Source organism: Lepidochelys kempii, chromosome 1 (genome assembly GCF_965140265.1).
Source record: "Lepidochelys kempii isolate rLepKem1 chromosome 1, rLepKem1.hap2, whole genome shotgun sequence".
Classification (NCBI taxonomy): Eukaryota; Metazoa; Chordata; order Testudines; family Cheloniidae; genus Lepidochelys; species Lepidochelys kempii.
In genome coordinates this window covers 87035352-87057897 of record NC_133256.1, presented here as the reverse complement: position 1 = coordinate 87057897, position 22546 = coordinate 87035352, and positions in this window count along the sequence as shown.

The following is a 22546-nucleotide window of genomic DNA, read 5'->3' as shown; positions in this document are numbered from 1 at the left end:
TCTTTCTAAGTTATCCATGAACAGATCATAATTTTCACAAATTTGTTCATTATTCTAATTTAATTAATGTTTTGTGAACATTTCAGTTCATGGATCATTTACAACAGTCTACGGCAAGTGTCTGATATTAGAACTATATGTTTGGTCAACTAAGTCACATGGGATTGTTTCTGTTTCCAGACTGGTGACTTGCTTTTGTAAAAAAACAGAAGGGAGCCTGAATAAATTCATACAAATTTGATTTAGGTAAAATATGCATGTACCCTAATATGCAATAGCAGGAGATATGCAGGCCTAGAAAAGGAGAGAGAAGTACTGGAAGTCAAGAAGAAAAGGAGGGAGATAATTTTGCTAACCACTTGGTAACTTCTTCCTGTCAAGGAGACATAATTGCTCCCTTCATTTCCCTCTCAGGTGAACAGAATATCTTGAGTTCAGCTCTGTTGTCAAACATATATAAATGATCTTTCCTTTCCAGAGATTAGCAAAGCAAGTCCAGATCAAACAAAACAGTCTCACTGCTCTCTGTGGGCTAAATAGTCCTTTTGGCCTTTTACAGAGCTCTTTGACATAGTTCCCTTTTCTCTTCTTGTGGAAAAATCAGATTACCTCCTCCTGGGCACTGCTGAGGTGCAGGGGAATCTTTTCAATTCCTCTACTCTGGGTTCTGGCCCAGGAGCCCTAAACTATTAAAATCACTCAAAAAGCTCTTCTCTAAGTCACTTCCTATGTGATCTCACAGTCCTTGGCCAAGAGTCTATGGAGATTCTGCTAACAGGTTTCTCTTGGCTGTTTCCCCAAGACTCCTACATGGCTCAAGAATATCCCCTAGATCCCACCTCCACCACAGACTCTTTAGCCAAGCCAGACTTCTTATATTATTCTGGTACACTTAAATGAGCCTCTTGATCATGTTACCCCTCTGGGACTACAACTCCCAAATATCCTTCCTGGGGATTATATTTCCCAGCATGATCCTCCTTAAAGGGTCAAGGACACCAATAGGCCCAAGAATCAGTGCACTGTAAAAACTTGTTTCATCTCAAAAACTTTCACTTCCCATAAATGCTACCAAAGGTTAATATGGTTCCCTTAGCTTTAGTACTCACTGATTTATTTAATCCCTGGTTATAGGAAAGGAACTGCTCCCCACTCACATGTCCTCTGTCATCCTATTTGAAACTTGATCCATGCACTGGAATCTCGGTGGGCAAAACAATTTCCAGCTACCTGAAAACATGAAACACACTTCTATTTTTCTCTCTTGATCTATACTTATTAGCTTAAAGACATGAGCGTGTTGCAGAGACTAATAGATAACATATGCACTCTGGACAGAATTTCAGTGATCATTAGTGTAAAATGGCATTGTAGTAACAGGTTATTAATATTGATACATCAAAGTAGTGTATTTAAATGAGCTCATCATTTCTTGAAAGCCAACAGTTTCTGTGGACTTGAGAAGAAGCCTTTAGCAGAAACTCTTTTGTCTAAAGCTGAATAATAAATGTTTTTATCAAAAGATTTAGGGCTTCTTTCAAGAAGCACGTTTATAACTCAGTTGACTTCAGCTGGCAGATGGTACTTAAATAAAGTGTTTGCTGTATGACAAGCCTTATGCCTTATGGCAATCATATTATTTTTCCCTGCTATAACTGGAGTCTGCCCTAATCTGCTCCCATTTATCATGTTTTCTATTTCTAGACACCATTAATGACTGCTTCTTGGAGCAGCTAGTCCTGGAACCCACAAAGGGAGAAGGAATTCTTGATTTAGTCCTAAGTGGAGCACAAGATGTGTTCCAAGAGGTGATTACAGTGGAATTACTCTGTATTAATGACCATAATATAACATCTTTGTGTAGGTCTGTGGGGGGAGGGAGGGAAGAAATGCCAAAGAAGTCCACCACATAAGCATTTAACTTCAGAAAGAGGAACTACACAAAAACGAGGAAGCTAGTTAAACAGAAATTAAAAGAAATAGTCACAAGAGTGAAATGCCTGCAAGCTGCACGGAGGCTTTTAAAAAACCTAATAATGGAGGCTCAAATTAAATGTATACCCCAAATAAAAAAAAAAGTAAGATGACCAAAAAAAATGTCAACATGGCTAAATAACAGAGCAGTTATTTTATTTTAAGCAGTTAGAGGCAAAAAGGATTCATTTAAAAATTGGAAGTCAAACCCTGGTGAGGAAAATAGAAGGAAACACAAATTCTAGTAAGTCATGTAAAAAAGTAAAATTAGGCAAGCCAAAAAAATAATCTGAAGAGCAACTAGCAAAAGACTCAGAAACTGAGAACAACAACAAAAATGGTGGGAACAACTGAGATGCTAAAGAAGCACTCAAGGGAGACCAGTTAATTGGCCATTATGGAGAAGCTAAATGAATTCTTTGCATCAGTCTTCACTGCTGAGGATGTTTGAGAGATTCCTGAGCCATTCTTTTTAGGTGATAAATCTGTACAACTGTCCCAGATTGAGATGTCAGTAGAAGAGTTTTTGGAACAAATTGATAAATTTAACAGTACGAAATCATGAGGACCAGATGGTTTTCACCCAAGAGTTCTGAAGGAACTTAAATATGAAATTGCAGTACTACTAAATCTGGAATATAACCTATCACTTAAATTAGCTTCTGTACCAGATAATTGGGCGATAGCTAATGTGACACCATTTTTTTTTAAAAAAGACTCCAGAGGTGATCTAGGCAATTATAGGCCTGTAAGCCTAAATTCAGTACCAGGAAAACTGGTTGAAACTATAGCAAAGAATGATTATCAGATACATAGATAACATGATTTGTTAGGGAAGAGTCAATATGGCTTTTGTAAAGGAAAATCATGCTTCACCAATCAATTGGAATTCTTTGAGGGGGTAAACAAACAAGTGGACAAGGGTGATCCAGTGGATATAATATATTTGGACTTTCAGAAAGCCTTTCACAAGGCTCTTAAGCAAAGTAAGCAGTCATGGGATAGAAAGGTCCTCTCATGGATAAGTAACCAGTTAAAAGACAGGAAACAAAGGGTAGGAGTAATTGGTCAGTTTTCAGAATGGAAAGAGGTAAATAGCGGTGTCCCCCAGAGATCTGTATTGGAACCAGTGTGAATCAGCATATTCATGATGACCTGGATAAAGAGGTGAACAGTGAGGTGGCAAAGTTTTCAGATGCTACAAAATTACTCAAGATAGTTAAGTTCAAAGCAGACTTCAAAAGAGTTACAAAGGGAACTCATAAAACTGGATGACTGGGCAACGAAATGGCAGATGAAATTCAGCGTTGATAAATAAGTTCATAGAGAATAGGTCAATCCATGGCTATTAGATGTGATGTTCAGGGCTGCAACCCCAAGCTCTGGGTATCCCTAACCTACACAGCAAAGAAAAATCCGCAGCTGACCCATGCCAAAAGATTCGAGCTCACAGGGCTCAGGTTGCAGGGCTGTTTCATTGCTGTGTAGACTTCTGGGCTTAGCTGGAGACTGAACTCTGGGACCTTCCCTCCTCACAAGGTCCTAGAGCCTGGCTCTAGCCCAAGCTTAGACATCTACACAGCAAAGAAACATCCCTACAGCCTGAGCCCCCTAAACCCTGTGAGCTGCTATGCACCTGACACACGGGTTTTCTTGCTGTGTAGACATGCCCTCAGCCTCTGACTTCCGATGCTGGGACTAGATGGTGGGGGATGGATCACTTGCTGATTTCCCTGTTCTGTTCATTCCCTTTGAAGCATCTCACATTGGCCACTGTCAAAAGAGAGATACTGGGCTAGATGAACCATTGGTCTGACCCACTCTGGCCATTCTTATGTCTGGTGCAATTTCTTAACATTTTATTTTGAAAATCGTTCTCATTTTGATGGAGTCAGCCAACTTAACATTAACTAGTAAACATTAATGTATGATGTGCTTTGAGGCTACATAAAGGTAAGTATGTTTATTATACAAGGATCACCAAGTGGGGATTTTCAAACACTTATCAGACTATGCTATAGACAGCAAAATTTCCCTGTACTTTTAAGAGATTCATAGATGTTAAGGCTATTAGACCCCATCATGATTATGTAGATTGATCTAGGAAATATCTTTGGTAAGTGTGTGGTAGCAATGGACAAAAGCTGATTTCATGGTTTCTTCTACACATGTATGCAATCATGAAGATGGTCACATAGTAGTATACGCAATTTTAGGTGGACAAACTTCATATTTAATTACTATGACCTTTGCAAGCAAAAGCAGGTTAGCCCACTATCCTGAATGTTGATGTTCACACTGTTCTGCCTAGCAGGACATCACCTGACTTGACATTTTTCTTATTTGCAAATCAAGCCCTTTGAATGGCCTCCAACTCTATTTGGCTCTACAACTGTCACCAGAAATCAATATAAATGTCTGAAGAGGAAAGTGTTTTCTCTTTTTCACATTGTTGCTTTTGGCATGAATCTCTCTATACATGTAGAGAAACAGCATCTGAATCTGGTGTTAAGTTATCATATCCCAGTAACTTCATACAAGTGGAATCCCACCCTCCCAAGAAAGCTAGTAGCTGAATATAAACCACTGTTTGGAAAGATGGGGAAAATATGAGTTACTCTGATTATCAGTTATATGCACTAAAAGGAGAACTAATATCACAGGGCTGTCAGTTCCATGCAAAAAAGCAGCATGCATCCAAATTAAAAATATAATCTGTAAAGGTGTTTGTTTTGGTCTGTTTCTGAGCACAGATAGCCACAAACGAAAGGAGAAGAGACAAAACACCCACTGGGGTTATATGTCACTGGTTGGCAGCAGTGGCAGTGTATTTAATGTATGGCAGTATAGCCAAATATCGTTAATCCTAGGTCAACATATTCTTACTGGATGACAGTAAAACCTTTCTGACAGTTCTAAAATAGTTATTCACTTTACTGCTTTTTTCCCTTGCTAGTTGCACATTTGTAACTCCCATACCTTTGGGAACAAGATATGCACAACCTATCTATGCACTTACACTGCCCTAATCACATCCTAACAATTAATATCTCTCTCACGTAAATTTTGTGGTACATTTAAGGTGTCTGCTGGATTGCAGGCAGCCAAAGCCTCAGGAAGCCATTCTCTTTTACAACCATATCAGCAGCTTCAAGGGAGTCTGGCTTCATAAAACTAGTGGAGTTAACTTCCACTGCCATAGCTTGTGTGCAGTTCACCAAAACAACTCCAGTGGCAAATAAGTATTTAGGAACTACAGTATTTGAAAAATTTCATCACCATCTAGGAAGGAGCTAGTATTAACAGTTGCTGCCACAGATACCATTTAGAGACAATGGAGAAGGAAAACATAGATCCAGATGATGCCAGCACCACTACCCAGACACTCACAACCCTCTTGCTGCCATCACAGAAGGACTATGTGAGCCATGACTCAACCCCAGCTGCCAAATTTTAGATTGTAAAATTTAACCCAACTGACACTGATATGAGACTCTTGGCATTTTGAAATGAAAAAAGTGATGGCAGGAGCACTTAATGGTAGTGATCTAAGTATCTGAAATATCTGAATCAGCCTCAAAAATGAGGTTAGACATATGGCTGTCTCTTCAGCACCAGCTGAGGTTTAGAAAGCAAAGCCAACAACAAGATCTAGTTTGGTCAGCTCTTCATTTTGCTGCTGCCTCAGCTCCTGCTCAGAGAACCATAATGTTACTGGCACTTCTCATGAAATAATTTTACTACTCATGGGGAGTAAGATTGACAGAACTGGCCCCAAAGACGTGTGTTTTCATTCTTTTATAAAGAACTTATTTTTATAAATATTGGAATTATATTAGCTCTTTTCCCATTACCTTGTATACCTGCATCAAAAAGCACCTTAAAACTAATTACTGGTTTCAGCAATCTAGTTCAGCTGTTTGATCCATAGTCTCACCTCATTCACACATATAGCCCCTTAGTCCCTGGGGTTACTTTGTTAAGTTTACTTGTGTTTATTTTATTCACATACTTGTTTCTGAAATGTTATCCAGCTTTTCCTGTCATAGTAACATCCACAACTGTCCTGTCAATAGTCTACTTATCAAACACTGATGCAAAGGAAACAAAATCTTCCAATATTTCTTTTCAGTAATCAATAATTTCATACTCATTCATCCAATATGCTCAGGGATATTAACAAACAAAACAAATCCAAAAAGTTTCTTTAGCAGTCTGTGCCTCATTCGGTCTTTTTGCATTTTGAATATTATTTTTATACTTTTGGTTTCTCTTATAAAACTAAAAAGGACTGGAGTTTATGGCTCCCTATAATTTCTAGAGCTCTCTTCTTGCTTATCATTAACATAAACAACTTGTCACTTACTCTACACTGTTTTTCAAAGTTTTATGTTCAGTTTTGCATAGCATTATACATTTTCTTCTGAGCCAGTCCCCAAGATTTTGTGTATTATCACTTGCTAATAAACATGTCCAATAAATATTATGGATTTTTGATATTTTTAAAAAAGTTTAATTTGTTCAGAATCAAAATTCCCTCCAATAGTTGACATTTGGGAAATTATTAGACTTTTCTCATCATTTCCCAATTTATCATAAACAGTGGCTTCAGGTCCCATATTCAACCAATTTAAATCTAAAGCATTATTCTCATTCTCCCTAATGCTAAGTATTATAAAAATAGATAATCTACAAAATTAACTCCTTTTTAATCACTTGATGTTCATTGAATACTCTAACTAATCTAAGATAAATTGAAATCCTTAGTTATTCCTGTAGCTCCCAACCTAATGACATTTGGTTATCTCCAAAAGCATTTCTGAGAAAGCTTCATCATTCTGATACAATGGATGGTAAATATTTCCTATAAAGGTATTTTGGCTTCAGTCCAAGAAAGCACTTAAACACATGTTGAATTATAAGCATGTGAGTAAAACTACTGAAATCAATGGGACTAATCACATGCTTAGAATTATGCATAGACTTGTATACATTCCTGGATCAGTGCTTAGATACTTTGTCAAGACAGTCCAAGGTCTAGATTGTAATCCAAAGTGCTCCAGTGTAACTTGGTTGCCTTTCGTGAATGTAAAGGGAGAGGAAGTCACTAAGATAACTGACTCACAGTTTATTAAAAGCCTTGTAGACAGGGACAAGGTCCATAAATTGGACTCACAAATGGCGAGGCAGCCACATTACAGCTTGATCCAACGGCATGATGTGTTCTCAGTGCTCTGTCATAATTAATAGCTGGACATCGTCATGAGTTATTTTTTCTTTCTAAGTGGCTTTTAGGGTCAAACCCAGGGAGCATGCATTATAGTAGTCTAATAATGGAGTGATAAAGGAATGTATCGCCATAGGTAGGTGTTCAAACAGTCCCTGAGCCAAGAGTAGATGGGAAAAGTAGTGTTATCTGACATCCATGAATAGAGCTGAATCCAACAAGACCCAGATGTTGTCAGACATTTTAATCTCTACCTAAAAGTAAAAATCACTAGGTAAAGTCATTGCTTTTCAAAAACATTGGAGTTAAAAAAAAAACAGAAACAATATAACAAAACAAATAACCCACATCTTCAAATGTTAGAAATTCAGGAAATATAGACTTCAAACCAAGCATCCAAACTATCTGAACTCTTTAACAGAAGAAAAAAAAATAATCAGAAACTAATACTACCTTGTCCATCCATAACAGAGTGTTATGTTATCAGTGAACACGTACATTGGAGAGATACTTAGCTATAGCCCAGATAATGTCTAAATTATTTCTAATGACCCTCCTGAAGAGACGGGATAGGCCCAACCAATGAGAAACTCATAACCAGTGCCATATGGCCAGCATCAACCAACCCAGCTAAGAATTGAAAACACCACCACAAAAATTCAACAAAACTCTGTGTCATTCAGATAGTGGGGAAAATGACAAACACACACAACATTGATCCCATTGGTACTTGCCCAGACAGTTCAGCACAGGTGATGACCGTGGCATATTCAAGGGTTTTCACTTTTTCCATGATATTTCACATAGCTTTAGTCACGAGACCTTTAAAATGTGAATCTGTTTTCAAGGCCCTTCTCGTAGAGCTGAAGAGCCTACAAATCATTGAAGTTGCTATTAATTTGAAACACTTCCCCTGTGCTCTTAATAGTGCATTACATCAGAAGTAGAAATATTCCTAAGCAAGAGAACTAAAACTTATTGTCCACCAAAACTCTCAAAGAGCTAATTTTAAAATAAAATTTGGGATACAGATGATTAGTCTCTGTTTGCAAAGAGTTGCAAACCTACCTACATGGAAATATCCCCTAGAATAGATAAAAGTGGGAGAGGAGCAAAAAACCTTTTCATGTGCCCCACCCCTAGCAACCTACACCCACCCATTCCAGGAGTCATTAGAAGCCTGGCCATTAGTCATGACTATCAGCAGCCATCTTTTAGCCTAACAAAACCAACATGCACAAGCTTGCTTGCATTTCTTCAGAAACTCTAGCCAGTAGCTTGCTGTATCTCTGTGCTGCAATACTGATGCAGAACTGAGTATCCCCCCCAATTCAAAAATTGAAAAGTATTCCATAAAAGTTGAAAGGAAAGATGTTCAATACCATTTGTAATACATATGCTTCATCTGGAATTTTCTACATCATTTCCAGGAGTCATGGTTGCCATATGCCTTAGCCCTTCTGAAGTACCAAACGCCAAAAGTTTTTTGAAATATGAAACTAATGAAAAAGTAGAAAGACAAACAAAGACTAGACATTTGACAACCTCCAAAACTCTTTGTCTTAACACAGATAGGGCTTTGCCATATAATTAAAATATATTTTGGAATAATAATGTGGAGTTGAAGAAAAATAGCAATTTCATATAAAACCAAATGACTTTCTAAAAGCCCATAAGTGCAGCAACCCAAGCTGTGATCTCATGAGTAAATCTGCCTTAATGATACTGGTTTTATTAATAATTTGCAGAATTGATGGGTAGGAGGGTAATAAGATCATAACTATCAGCTTGTCTTGTCTTTATGGGTGACTCAAGTGAGCATATAAAATTGGCTTTTACACTGACCTATAGGACAAAAATTTTTCAAGCCTACAACTGTCTGGAATTGAAAGTGCTGCAAGTGAGGGTGCATCTCCTGTGAGCTAACTCTGAAACATTTAAAACCCTCTTCAGCACAGTCTTCTAAGTGTGATGCAGATGAAAAGCAGCTTTTGAAGCCATGAAATCCTAACCAATTTCACAGTATAAAGCAAAGTGCCTTTGACCTTCTGTAGAGATTTTACATAAGAATCCTATGCATACATTGTATCTCTATACTAAACTGTGGTGAAAGAACCACATTATACAAAAATGTCCAGATAATCCCTTTAGGCTACACTGAATAAAGTATTGAATTTGCTATATAATTTTAAGATAGATCCCACAAAGGATATTGTGAGATTTTTCAGCCAAAATGTGGATCCCTCTGCAGTGTTTAACATTACTCTTGGACACAAAAAGATATTATTTGCCATCAGATGAACTCTCTTCTCATTTAAAGTGACAGAAGCATCTTTTATAATCCACTACAGAATGGAGAACAGCACTTCTGAAGCTCATTAGTATGGCTTTTTTGTGCAGTCTGATTAGCTCCTGCTGTCACTTCTCCTTATGTGTTTTGGAAATATAGAATTATTGGTCGTAGTTTCAACTGAGTAGTTTAATCATTAAGTATTGGTGCTTAATGAACAATATTGTACTTTCTTTGATTCCTATCATGATAAATCATATATAATCTGATATACAGTGATTTTTGGCTAGATGTCAAAGCTGATTAAAATGAAAGAAGAAATATGGGAAATAAAAATGGTTACCTATAAAAGTAACCTAACGTGTATGTGTCCAGTCATTGTAATACAAATATTCATACAAATATGAATACAAATACAAATATGCACTACAAATATTCATTTATTCAAATACTTGAAAAACACATATATTAAAAACAGGCAGAGTTGAAAGGCAGGGTATTTATTGGAGACAAATGTAAATTCACTGAACCCTCTAAATTAAACCAAAATTTTCAAAATGTGCCCACTAATTTAAAAATTGAACTAGAGGATGCTAGTTTGGCCATTAAATTCCTGTGCCTCAGTTCTCCCATCTATAACATAAATATCTAATACTCCCCACATTTTAAAGCACTTTGGGAATCTCATATTAAGAATATTTTTTATGTTACTGAACATGTCTTATAATTTTGTTTGTTATTGACTTGTGAAGCCAGTGTCAGAGCTAGGAGTGTAACTCACGTCTTGTTTGACTCTCTGTCATAAATATAAAGGGAAGGGTAAACCCCTTTGAAATCCCTCCTGGCCAGGGGAAAGCTCCTCTCACCTGGAAAGGGTTAAGAAGCTAAAGGTAACCTCGCTGGCACCTGACCAAAATGACCAATGAGGAGACAAGATACTTTCAAAAGCTGGGAGGAGGGAGAGAAACAAAGGGTCTGGGTCTGTCTGTAGTCGTTTTGGCCGGGGACAGAACAGGAATGGAGTCTTAGAACTTTTAGTAAGTAATCTAGCTAGGTATGTGTTAGATTATGATTTCTTTAAATGGCTGAGAAAAGAATTGTGCTGAATAGAATAACTATTTCTGTCTGTGTATCCTTTTTGTAACTTAAGGTTTTGCCTAGAGGGGTTCTCTATGTTTTTGAATCTAATTACCCTGTAAGATATCTACCATCCTGATTTTACAGGGGGGATTTCTTTATTTCTATTTACTTCTATTTTTTATTAAAAGTCTTCTTGTAAAACACTGAATGCTTTTTCATTGTTTTCAGATCCAAGGGTTTGGGTCTGTGGTCACCTATGCAAATTGGTGAGGCTTTTTACCAAACCTTGTCCAGGAAGTGGGGTGCAAGGTTTTGGGAAGTATTTTGGGGGGAAGGACGCGTCCAAACAGCTCTTCCCCAGTAACCAGTATTAGTTTGGTGGTGGTAGCGGCCAGTCCAAGAATAACGGGGGTAATATTTTGTACCTTGGGGAAGTTTTGACCTAAGCTGGTAAAGATAAGCTTAGGAGGTTTTTCATGCAGGTCCCCACATCTGTACCCTAGAGTTCAGAGTGGGGGAGGAACCTTGACACTCTCCTTTTCTAATCAAGAGACATTCTCTCTGTCTCAATGCTATTTTGCAGGGGTAAATTTAATCTGCATAGTTCCACTGAATTCAATGGAACAACACAGATTTGCATCACCTGAGGATTCACCTTTAAGATTTCAAAGCTGGGCACCTATGTTAGACCTGAAAAAAATCCATTTTCAGCCCAAATCAATGTTTAGCAGCCCACCTGTTAGACAAGAAACACTAACAAGACATATCACACCAGCTTTATGAAAATATGTTTATGAATGTGAATATGATGTAACTGTAATATACTTTATGCAAAAGGTCTCTTGTACAGTATCATTACAAACTTATAATCTATCGAGTGTGTTCATCCTATTTGTTTGCATGTATTATTTCTATGTCTGGAGTTAGGGGAATAAGATATAAACTTGTATTACTGATGTAAACATATTAAGTGGAAGCCATTAAGTGTGTTCCGGAAACAATCAGTTGTAAATTACCCTAGTTATTTGAAAGCCTTCCTGTGTATGTGTGGGATAGCCCATGGGGAATGGAGGCAAGGATCTTACAGTGACATGTGACCATGTCACCTGATAATGAAATCCATCTTAAATCTGGTGCTTTTCCATTTAGAAGGAGGGGTGGGGACCCAGAGAGACAAAAGATTCCTGCCTTGTGCCAAAGCTATAAAAGAGGGTGGAGCAGGACAAAAAGGGTGGCCAGTCATGAGAAAACCCCTGCTTACCACCTGAGATGTCTGCTAGATCTAACAAAGACTGTACCAGTGGAAAGGATTGGGCCCAGACTAGGAAGGAGTCTAGTCTGTGAAAGAAGCTTATTGGAACATCTTTGAGAGTGAGATACTACCTGTAATCAGTTTCTTAATGTATTAGGCTTAGACTTGCGAGTTCATTTTATTTTGCTTTTGTGACTTACTTTCTTCTGTCTGTTTTTACTTGAAATCCTACTTTTTATACTTAATACTTAATACTTTATACTTAATAAAATCACTTTTGTTTATTAATAAACCCAGAGTAAGTGATTAATACCTGAGGGAGCAAATAGCTGTGCATATCTCTATATCAGCGATAAAGAGGGTGAACAATTTACAAATTTACCTTGTATAAGCTTTATACAGAGTAAAACAAATTTATTTGGGGTTTGGATCCCATTGGGAGCTGGGTGTCTGGGTGCTGGAGACATGTAACCTGCTGAGCTGTTTTTAGTTAAAGTCTGTGGCTTTGGGGGTGTGGCCCAGACCCTGGGTCTGTGTTGCAGCAGGCTAGCATGCCTGAATCAACAAGGCAGGGTTCTGGAGTTCCAACCTGGCAGGAAAAATGGGCTCAGAGGTAATTTCAGCACATCAGATGACAGTCCCAAGGGGATCTCTGTGACTGAACCCATCACAGGAGTAAACTGGGGAAAAATGTATTCAATGGCAGAGAAGTACCATGAAGTGAGCTGTAGCTCACGAAAGCTCATGCTCAAATAAATTGGTTAGTCTCTAAGGTGCCACAAGTACTCCTTTTCTTTTTGCGAATACAGACTAACACGGCTGTTACTCTGAAACATGTCCAGGTGTGAGAGCCTTGTCACAGGAAAGAGAAGAGAAAGGCTTAGATGAAAGGCTATATTCATTTTTAGAGGACTGGCACTAGGGGAACAAGGATCAAGTTCTTCTCAGCAGTCTCAAACAACTCATATATTGGTGGGATTTTTTTCCTTGTGAATGGTTCAGTCAACCTTATCCTGCACACAGAGTATCTACGCATTTATGGTTAGTTTGCTTCAGAGAATCCTAGTTGAGCCTAAACAAAGAGCCCCAGGCAGCCTGAGTCTTACTTGTTATCTTCTGGCAAGAACAGTTTTGTTCCCTCAAGCCCCGTCCAAATGTACATGCATTTTTAATTCACACTTTCCTCCCTTAATTTGACAGTTCTAACCCCTTAGGCAGCCAGCTAACTGAAACTAAGGCGGAAGAGAGGAAAGGAAGGCGACAAAATGCCACCCACAATTTAAAAAAAACAAAACACACACTTAACAAACAAATAACAACAACCACCCTCCTCAATTTGTTATTGATTTCTTTTCCTCCTCTTTTCTAAATTTCAGTGACACTTTGAAGCATTATCTACATGCACAAAAGTAAACAAATATCCACTGTGATCCATGTACCTAAATCAGTAGTTCAAATACAAGAGAATAATGGTGTGCCATCCATAATACCAACTATATCCCATTATAAATATGTAAAGCAGAGGCCACTCCAATCCTGGATTCCTCTAAATTGCTTGTCACTTGATCTGACATCTACAAAGAAGTATGCCATCATTGCTGTAGCTTACGAAAGCTTATGCTCAAATAAATTTGTTAGTCTCTAAGGTGCCACAAGTACTCCTTTTCTTTTTGCGGATACAGACTAACACAGCTGCTACTCTGAAAACATCCCAATTCAGGATCCCAAATCGTTCCAAGAACATATTCAAATTTACCCTTGTTTTTCCCCAACCCTGCAAACAGATTAGTGTGGGTGAACCCTTTAGCTTGTGGAAAGCCTCACTGAAGACTGCAAGACTGGAGGGTAGGTGGCAAAGTAGCTTGGTTTTTTGCCTTTTTTCCTCTTTGTATTTCTCTCCACCCACTCCCTGCTTCGTCCCATCAACTAGGACCAGATATTGTCCACATCTCTCCACATCTTATCAGTTCTCCATATATAGTTTCAAATCTCACCTGGAACATTGTTTTCATGTGTCGATTTCTCTTAATTTCTCCCTCTTTAATTTTCTTACGTTTGTAACAGAAGTTGTATGAAGTGTTAATCAGGGTTCAGATTGTACAACAGAAGCTAATCCCAATGACCTGGTATTGTATCTTAATACATGTAAAACAGAAAAGAAGGGGTGAAATCTTGACCCATTGAAATCCATAGCATTGATTTTACCCATGATGTTGAGAAAATGTAGATGCTCAGCTTTGAAATGTTGTCCAGAACTTCTATTGACTTTATTGGAAATCTATAGAATACAGCCCCATGCAGTGTCTTGCAAATTTGCAATGGGCTTAATTTTCTTCTCACACTAATATAAAGTAGGAATAATTCAAAGGAATGGAGTTATAGTGGGATAAAAATGGCCTATGTGAAAGGAAAATCAGGCTCTGAACGTCCCAAAAGAAGTTCATTCTCTATGAAGGATTCCTCCATGCACACTAGTGCACCTCAACAACCACGTTAGTGCTTTATGAGACCCATTTTAAAGACAGTGGTGCAGGGGAGCAACTGCAGAGTGAGACAAAGCATGTCTTTTCCAGGGAGTGATGCCTCACCAACTCTAAAGCAAGCCTGCATTATTGGCAATAATCTTGGAGAATCGATTGTGCCATCTTGGATAGGAATACAGAAACTGGACATGTCTTTTACCTTCAAGCCAGTCAAGTGTGTGATGGAGCTTTTCTAACTGTAGCTGTACCTAACACACTGTGGTGTGGTGGTTTGCTGAGTAAGAGTACATCTCTGGTGATACAGTATAGAAACTATAAGTGTGTGTCTGTTTTGGTGAATGCCCTGTTCTTTCATTAGCAGTGATGTCTTTTGTTATAAATAGGCTTGGCAGACTTGTTTTTTTTCTTTTTTTAATATAATTTCAATGAATAACATAAATTCTATTTAATGAAAGTAGACTCTAAGATAAAAATAATTAAAGCTTTATAACCATTAAAACCACAAACTGTCAACATCATATGTCAAAATAGATGAAGTAAACTCCCTTAAATCAAACGCTGTGTTCTCTTGCAACATTTTTCTGACATTGCCTTTTTATAAATTTCAACGATTTTCTATGGAAATATTTTGTCATAGATCCCTAATCTTGAATAGTATTTACCTATTTTTCTTCTTAAACACTTATTGTTCTGATAGCCCAAGGATTTTCAAATATTTATATAATGTGGACTCCATGTTAATAGATTAGGTCTCATGGACCACCTCCCCTTTCAATTTCCTAATCACTAGCCCATTTACAATTAAGCAAGTACTCCAATGGTACCTACTGCAACTGCTGATATGGACAAATTGAAATGAATTGTTGTGATGTACTTGCAACTGTCTTTAATATAATCAGTGCTCCAGGCCAGTTCATTAGCTGATGTAAGTCTACATAGTTTGGCTGACTTCAATGGAGATATATCAGTATATATCAGCTTTATAATACCATCTGAGGTTTTGGGCCAAAGTCTCCTCACAATGGAGCACATAGTAAATGGGGAATTTGTGTGTAAAGCAGGATGATCTGTATGTGTAAACATCCACTGGCATGTGAAAATGCAAGATTCTAATCTAGAGAGACAGAGGGTGCATGTGCTGGATTTCTTTAGGTACACCTATAGTGCTTGCAGATTGGCTTGTGTGTGACTGTGCATTATACGTTCTGTGATGCTCTTGCAGAGATCTTTCATTACAGGCATTAACAATGAAGTTATGGTGTCCTCTAAACTCAAGTCTGTGTAAGCTTCCTAATATGTGCATGGTATTTGTGAGTGAATTAATCAACATATCACATTGATAGGCTCTGCATCTTCAGTGAGCACTGACATGTTCTTTTCTCAGCAACATCCTTTAGGTGAATCAGTAACTTATACAGCCATGCCTTTTTTTCTTCTTGTAGCAGAGGACAATGTCGGGAAGATGAATGTATTACTTAGAATAAGACAAACCCCTATACTGTATATAGTGATATGTTTGCTGTTTGTTCTCAGCCTTTCCATACTGTCACCCCATATTAAAAGAGAAAAAAAAATCAAATATTCCATAAAATGGATTACACATTTGAAGTACTGTGAAATTGGCACATTTCCATTATTAAAATATGTCATGACAACATATTTGCATCGTAAGACACTAAATATATACTTTAGGAATCATGCAATCTGTCTAATTTCAAAAGAACCAATATATATTTTGCAAGATATGATGATTCATAGATTCATAGATATTAAGGTCAGAAGGGACCATTATGATCATCTAGTCTGACCTCCTGCACAACGCAGGCCGCAGAATCTCACCACCCACTCCTGCAATAAACCTCTCATCTATGTCTGAGCTATTGAAGTCCTCAAATCGTGGTTTAATGACTTCAAGGAGCAGAGAATCCTCCAGCAAGTGACCTGTGCCCCATGCTACAAAGGAAAGCGAAAAACCTCCAGGTCCTCTTCCAATCTGCCCTGGAGGAAAATTCCTTCCCGACCCCAAATATGGCGATCAGCTGAACCCTGAGCATATGGGCAAGATTCACCAGCCAGATACCCAGGAAAGAATCCACTTTTATGACAGTTGTATTACTTCCTTCCTCCATCCTATATAGTTATGGGGGAAGGGTTGATTCTTCATTCTGAAGTTGATGCTGTTTCCTGCTTATTCTGCATTATCTCATCCATGTACCTTTACAGCATTTAATCCTTTCAACTGGGAGAGGTGGAGATTGTGTCAGTTCTGATATCGGTATTAATGCAGTTCTATTAATCAGTCAATAGAGGGAACTCCCAAACCTGGGTCTCCGGCAAGATAACGGGAGGGATAATGGGCTGGTGCCAAGACACTTTCTTGACAATCAGTTCGTTCTTTCCAGTTTATTGTTACTGTAACTATTATGAATGCCCTAGTTACAATCTGTATCATCTCAAGTAATGTAGGAAAGTATCAGATCCAAAGAAGCTGCCAATTTAATCTGTAATTTCCAATTTAGAAAGCAGCTATATCCCCAAGGAAAAAATGTGGACCAGTTTCCCTTCTCCAGTAGCATAACATAAGATAACTAGGACTGAAGTATTATAAAAAAAGACTTGAAAATTAACAGATCATTTCCAACATAAGCATGAATCCTCCAACTTTTACATGGCTTCTTTGCCTAGAAAAATAAAGCTTAACTACCACAACTTTAAAGGACTTATACAAAAAACATGGAGGTCTATTTTAAAACCCACACATAGACAATACTTACTGTGTAGAAATATTTGATTGAATTGACTTACAAGAGTCATTTATAAGTACAGGTGGTGCACAAGACTCCAGGGCTTGAATTTCCTTACCCCAGAACAAAACTTGGATAAGCAAAAGCATTTAATTCCTATTCATCTCTGTTTCCCACTGCCTGCAGCATCACTGATGTTCAAAGGGATTGAAACTTTCCACATTTTCCATCTGATGTCTCAAGTGGTACAATATATCCCATAAGTTTTCCTCCAGTGACTCTGGGACTGGCATTCAAGAGCTTTCTGAATGAAGTGTGACATGAGCTGGATGAGCCCTGTTGTAGCTAGTCAGGCATTAGTAAAACAAAACAGGCTCAAGAGTTATAAGAAAACACATAGAGGGTTCACATAGAAGACTGGAATTTTATATCTGGCTGAGAATATAAGGACAATTAAAATGGTTGGAGGATAGAGGAAATGTTAAGAAAGGCAATTTATATAAGGTGAGATTCTAAAGAGAGACATATCAAAATAACAAACACCATAGAATTCATATCCTGATTTCAAATCCTCCAACGTCAGGAGCATTTGGATCTGAGAGTCAATCCAGGATTTTGGTTCGGACCCATCTCTATCAGACAGCAATAACAGAAAACAGCTAATTTAGGAACACTTTGGCCCTTTGATAACTATATAGTTTTCTGTCTTCAATTCTCATGTGTTTAATATTGTTACTGGGTGCTAAAGTTTAACTTCATAAATTGTTTTCCTGTGCCTGATATCTACCCTTTCCATTAGAGCTGAGTGAAGATTTTTCAACCTTTCCCCCCGCTACCCCCCAGGAAAAAATCTGCAGATTCTGTTCAACTGAAATATTTCATGAACATATGTCAAATTTACCAGATTGCTGCAGATGAAAAAGTTTCATTTCAGTATTTTCAAAATGGAACATATATATTTTTCAATTAAAAATATATTTTTGCTTAAACTTTATTTTGTTTTCATTTTTTAAAGGGTGAAAAGATCAAGAACTAAATGAAATGTTTCATTTGGGGTTGAATGTTTTGTTCAATCCAAAACATTTTCTACTTTTTCAGTTTGCTGAAAAATTCAAAAACATTTATTTCTGGTTGCTTTAAAATGAAAAATATTTTTGACTGTTCGTTCATGCAATGAACCAAAAGAAACAAACAAACAAAACAACAATAATTGCACTGCTTTACTTTCCATGCTTTCAGAAATCAGTTAGGAGATGAATCATTTTTTCAGAACTATAATTTTACTACTTCTGAGGAAATCCTGTTAACTCTGCACACTTAGACAATAAGAAAAAGTACTAATACTTATCAACAGGATAAGAGCATGCAAATTCCTTTGTGGAGTCTTATTTATTGCAAGACTAATAATGATGTAAATGACAATTTATGGACTCTCATGCTTAAGGGTAATTTTTGCTGTGTGAGAGGTCACAAGACAAGAAAAAAAGATATCACCATCAGCTCAAACAACACAAAAGGGTAGAAGTGAGTGTTGCCCATTACTGTACTTCCTCACCATATATATTTAGCCCCACCTAACTTTGGGAAGTCTAGCTCAGCTGCTGGATCTGTGATCTCTTCATCCTCCACACCAGTGTTCAGAAAGCATAGGGACTCAGACCATAGCTGTTTCTCCTGCAGGTACGCAAGTTTAAGGAGGGGAGGGGTAAGGATTCTTGTAACGACTCTTTTCCCACTCTCCTGCATGTATAACCACTCAGGAAACAAGCCTACCATTTTAACTGTGTACTATGTTCAGACAAGGATTTACCAGGGAATAGGAAAAGACTTGATACTTGACATAACTTTTTCCTAGTAAAGCCAAATATTTCTAATCTCCAACAAAAGAAGAAGAAATGAATTGAGTGCAGTCATTACCAGGTTGATTCCTCTGCACTTCCTCATTCTTGTGTGTCTTTTATTATTATTCCAAGATCGGTTATTATCATTACTAGTGACTGCAGAAACACATGAAAGTTCCTGGAACACTTGCCCACATTCAGCTATGCAAGAAAACAAAACAAAACCCATGCACCTTCTGCTTCAACAGGTCACTGAATGAAATAATGTGTTGGGAATTCTACAGAGTGCAGGGCTCAAGGTAAACTTCATTTGGAAGTAAAGATCCTTCAATATATTATGTACATTGGAATCAGAGAGGTTGCTGCTCCTCATTTTGTTCAATGGACCAAGCTGGAAGAAATGCCAATTTGACAGACCCCTTTTTGAATTTTATCAAAGAAGTCATTTCTGCAAAGCATCATGCAGTCAAGTTATCACACCCAGCTATGTGGTATCCCCTCCTTTCTCCTCTTCCCTAAATAACTGACATATTCCAAATGACACTCATATGCTTTTGGTGGATGGTAGGATAGTATCTTAGTTGTTCTGTTTCAGCTAAGATTTTGAAAAAGCATATAACTATGAGGAACTTTAAAGTATCAAACTTCCAAACCTTTTCAGCTTTTCCCCTTTACAGTGTGCTATAGAAGGATAAACTCTGTGTAAGAGTTCATAGCTCTGGGAGCTTATACATGAGATAATTGCTATCTAAACATGGTATAGGGCATGTACTTAAAAGGATGTACCAATTTTTTTCAGATTATACCATGCTGAGAAATGTTCCCTCTGTAGATAACTGCCGTATAAACACATTGGCTGTTGCAATCAAGCTGTTGTTTATATATTATACTAGAACAATGAGAAAGGATTCAGTTATTCACAATCCAGGGGAAAAAAAATCAAACATATCAGCTCACAGACAGTGATGAAACACTCTTTGTGTCCAAGCACAACCCTCTTTTTTCAACACAAGGCATTAGTTCACACTCTTAATCATCTTCTGAAATTAATTTCAAATATGTATTCACTTCAACCTTATTCCCAAAGTGCTGACAATGGCAAGTTGGAGAAAATATCTGCATACATCTTTCACTCCCTCAAGAAATTTGTTTATTCACATGGTGGGTTTGTTGAATCTTCTTTTCTTTTGTCATATAGTAAGAATTATGTTGATGGAGTTGCAGTACACCCACAGTAAATGGCTCTACAGGAGATGTAAAGCCTCGACATTCCCTTTGGCATTTAAAATCACTCAAAAGCTTGATTTATGCCTTGTTCACTGCTCCGTTACAAACAGTAGGCCAGATCCTCAGAGCTGTTAATCAGTATAGTACCACTGACATCAACACAGAGATAATAACTTACACCAGCTGAGGACCAGGCTCAAAAGTATCAAGTGTATTAAAAATCCACGCCTAAAATTACACAAGAGCAGTTGCCCACATAGAGTAGAGATGATGAATTTAGTTCAGTTTACACATACTTTCCTAAGTATATGTATAGGGAAATCTTTGATAAAGCAGATCATTCTGGAAGAAGAAACCCATCAAATGGTGAAAGGGAGGACATAGCTATTCATCATTTCTATGAAAAAGAGATGAAAAAATGTGCAAATTAATATGAAGCAGAGAGTTAATAAAATCACCTAAAAATCAAGCCAAATTTAGATCAGTCTTCACAATGGATAGAATTGTGTGGACAACAGAGCATTTCAATCAGAGAGTAAAGTAACTTACATACTTTTCTGGCCCTACTACAATTTTGAGAAGACCCAAAGGAACCAGATTCTGGACACAGTTACCCTGATGTGAATCCAGAGTAGCTCTATTCAACCCATCAAAGTTATTGTTGATTTACACCAATATAAGTGAGATCAGACACTGGCTCCACACTTAAAGAAGATTTTTGACATTGTCCCAGATCTCTCAACTCTATTGAAGTAAAGTAATTCAGGATAAATTCATACTTTGCATAGCAGTCTCCACAGTATTAGAGCATGGGACTTAAATTCTATATATAATTGAAATTCACAAAATGTGTTGGGTGTGGTGAACTATGTAAACTAGTCCATTCCAACTCAGCTCATGGGGGTTGCACAACAGAACATCCAAGATTTCAGAATTTACTCTTTAGTTTACTCTTATACTTCTGCATCTTAAATCACAAGGAAAAGGTAGTTTTAGAATTTTAAGTCAATGGAAAGCAGCAAGAGGTATGAATCTCTACCTTCTGCAGCTGAACTCAGTACCAACATCCAGGAGAATAAACAACCCAATGCATGAGCAATTTCTCTGGGATTGCATATTCTAGGACTATTTTTCAGTCCTGAAAACTAAGTTTTTTTGCTGTGTTTTTTCACAGCTTGGTGCTAATTTTAAAGTGCAAGTCGGTGTGGTGAGTGACCACACAAATACGTTATGCACATCAGGAAATGTCACCACAATTAGTAGTTTTTCAGCAAGGTATGGACAAATTAAAAAGTATCACATCCATTCTGCCTGTACAGCCTATAATGCTAAAATTAGATCTCGCAAATCTATTCTCTAGATCCTCTGTTTCTTTAGGGATGGGATTGTGTATTGCATATCATGGGGTCTATCACAGAACCTCATTTCTTTCTGCTCTAGCCTCTTCCTCTTTAATCTACCTTTATAACACATCTATTTGACAGGTTTCAGAGTAACAGCCGTGTTAGTCTGTCTTCGCAAAAAGAAAAGGAGTACATCTATTTGAGCATCTAGTTTCTTCATGGATATTTTGAGTTCTTGTATGGCTTGTGTATTACCCACTTTCAATTCTTTAAATCACACATGGGAGAAGAAGTTGTGACTCCAGAACTCCACTAAATGGCTTATAGATAGTTGCTATATGTCTGAGGAATCATGAAGCTCTCGTAAAATTGAGTAACCTTTGATATACAGTACATGGTGCTTTTTTCTTATAATATTTTCCTCCTCATGCTAACTGAAAAAAGAAGGCAGATAGCATTTCACTGTCAATACCTTCAGATATAAATCTCCGATGAATGACGGTTAAGGAGGAAGATAAGCAAGAGTTTACCTAAAAAGTGTTCTAACTTTGTAGCTGGCACATCAGTGTTTCCCACAGTCTACACATACACTGAAAAAGAGATTTTCAGTTGTAATATAGAACTGACACACAAGTTTGCTTGTAAAACAGTAGTCATTATTTCCTGAACCCAGCCACCAGACCCAGACAACACTTACTAAAGGTTAACATGCCACGGGTCAGTATCCTCTAACTAGTGGTTACTGTCATATCAATATATTGAGAAATCAGGTTTCTTTTTTTTTCTGTAAATGAAGTTAACATATTTTAAAAACAATTACCAAATTAATATTGTGGAGATAAATGAAGAGTGCAGAACAATTAGGAACAGATTCCCAGCACAAGTTCAAATCCCAATGGGGACAATTCCCCTGATGAAAGGGAATTCTCAGCTGCTGCAACGCTAGAGGAGCCAGCTCCTGGTGAAAAGGGAATGAATACCATTCTGTGCAAGTAGTCCCGCTGAAACCAGGAAGGAGGACTAAACATGAATAAGAGTGGCACAATCTGGGCTTAAAAATCCTATTATTTTACTTTTACCATTTT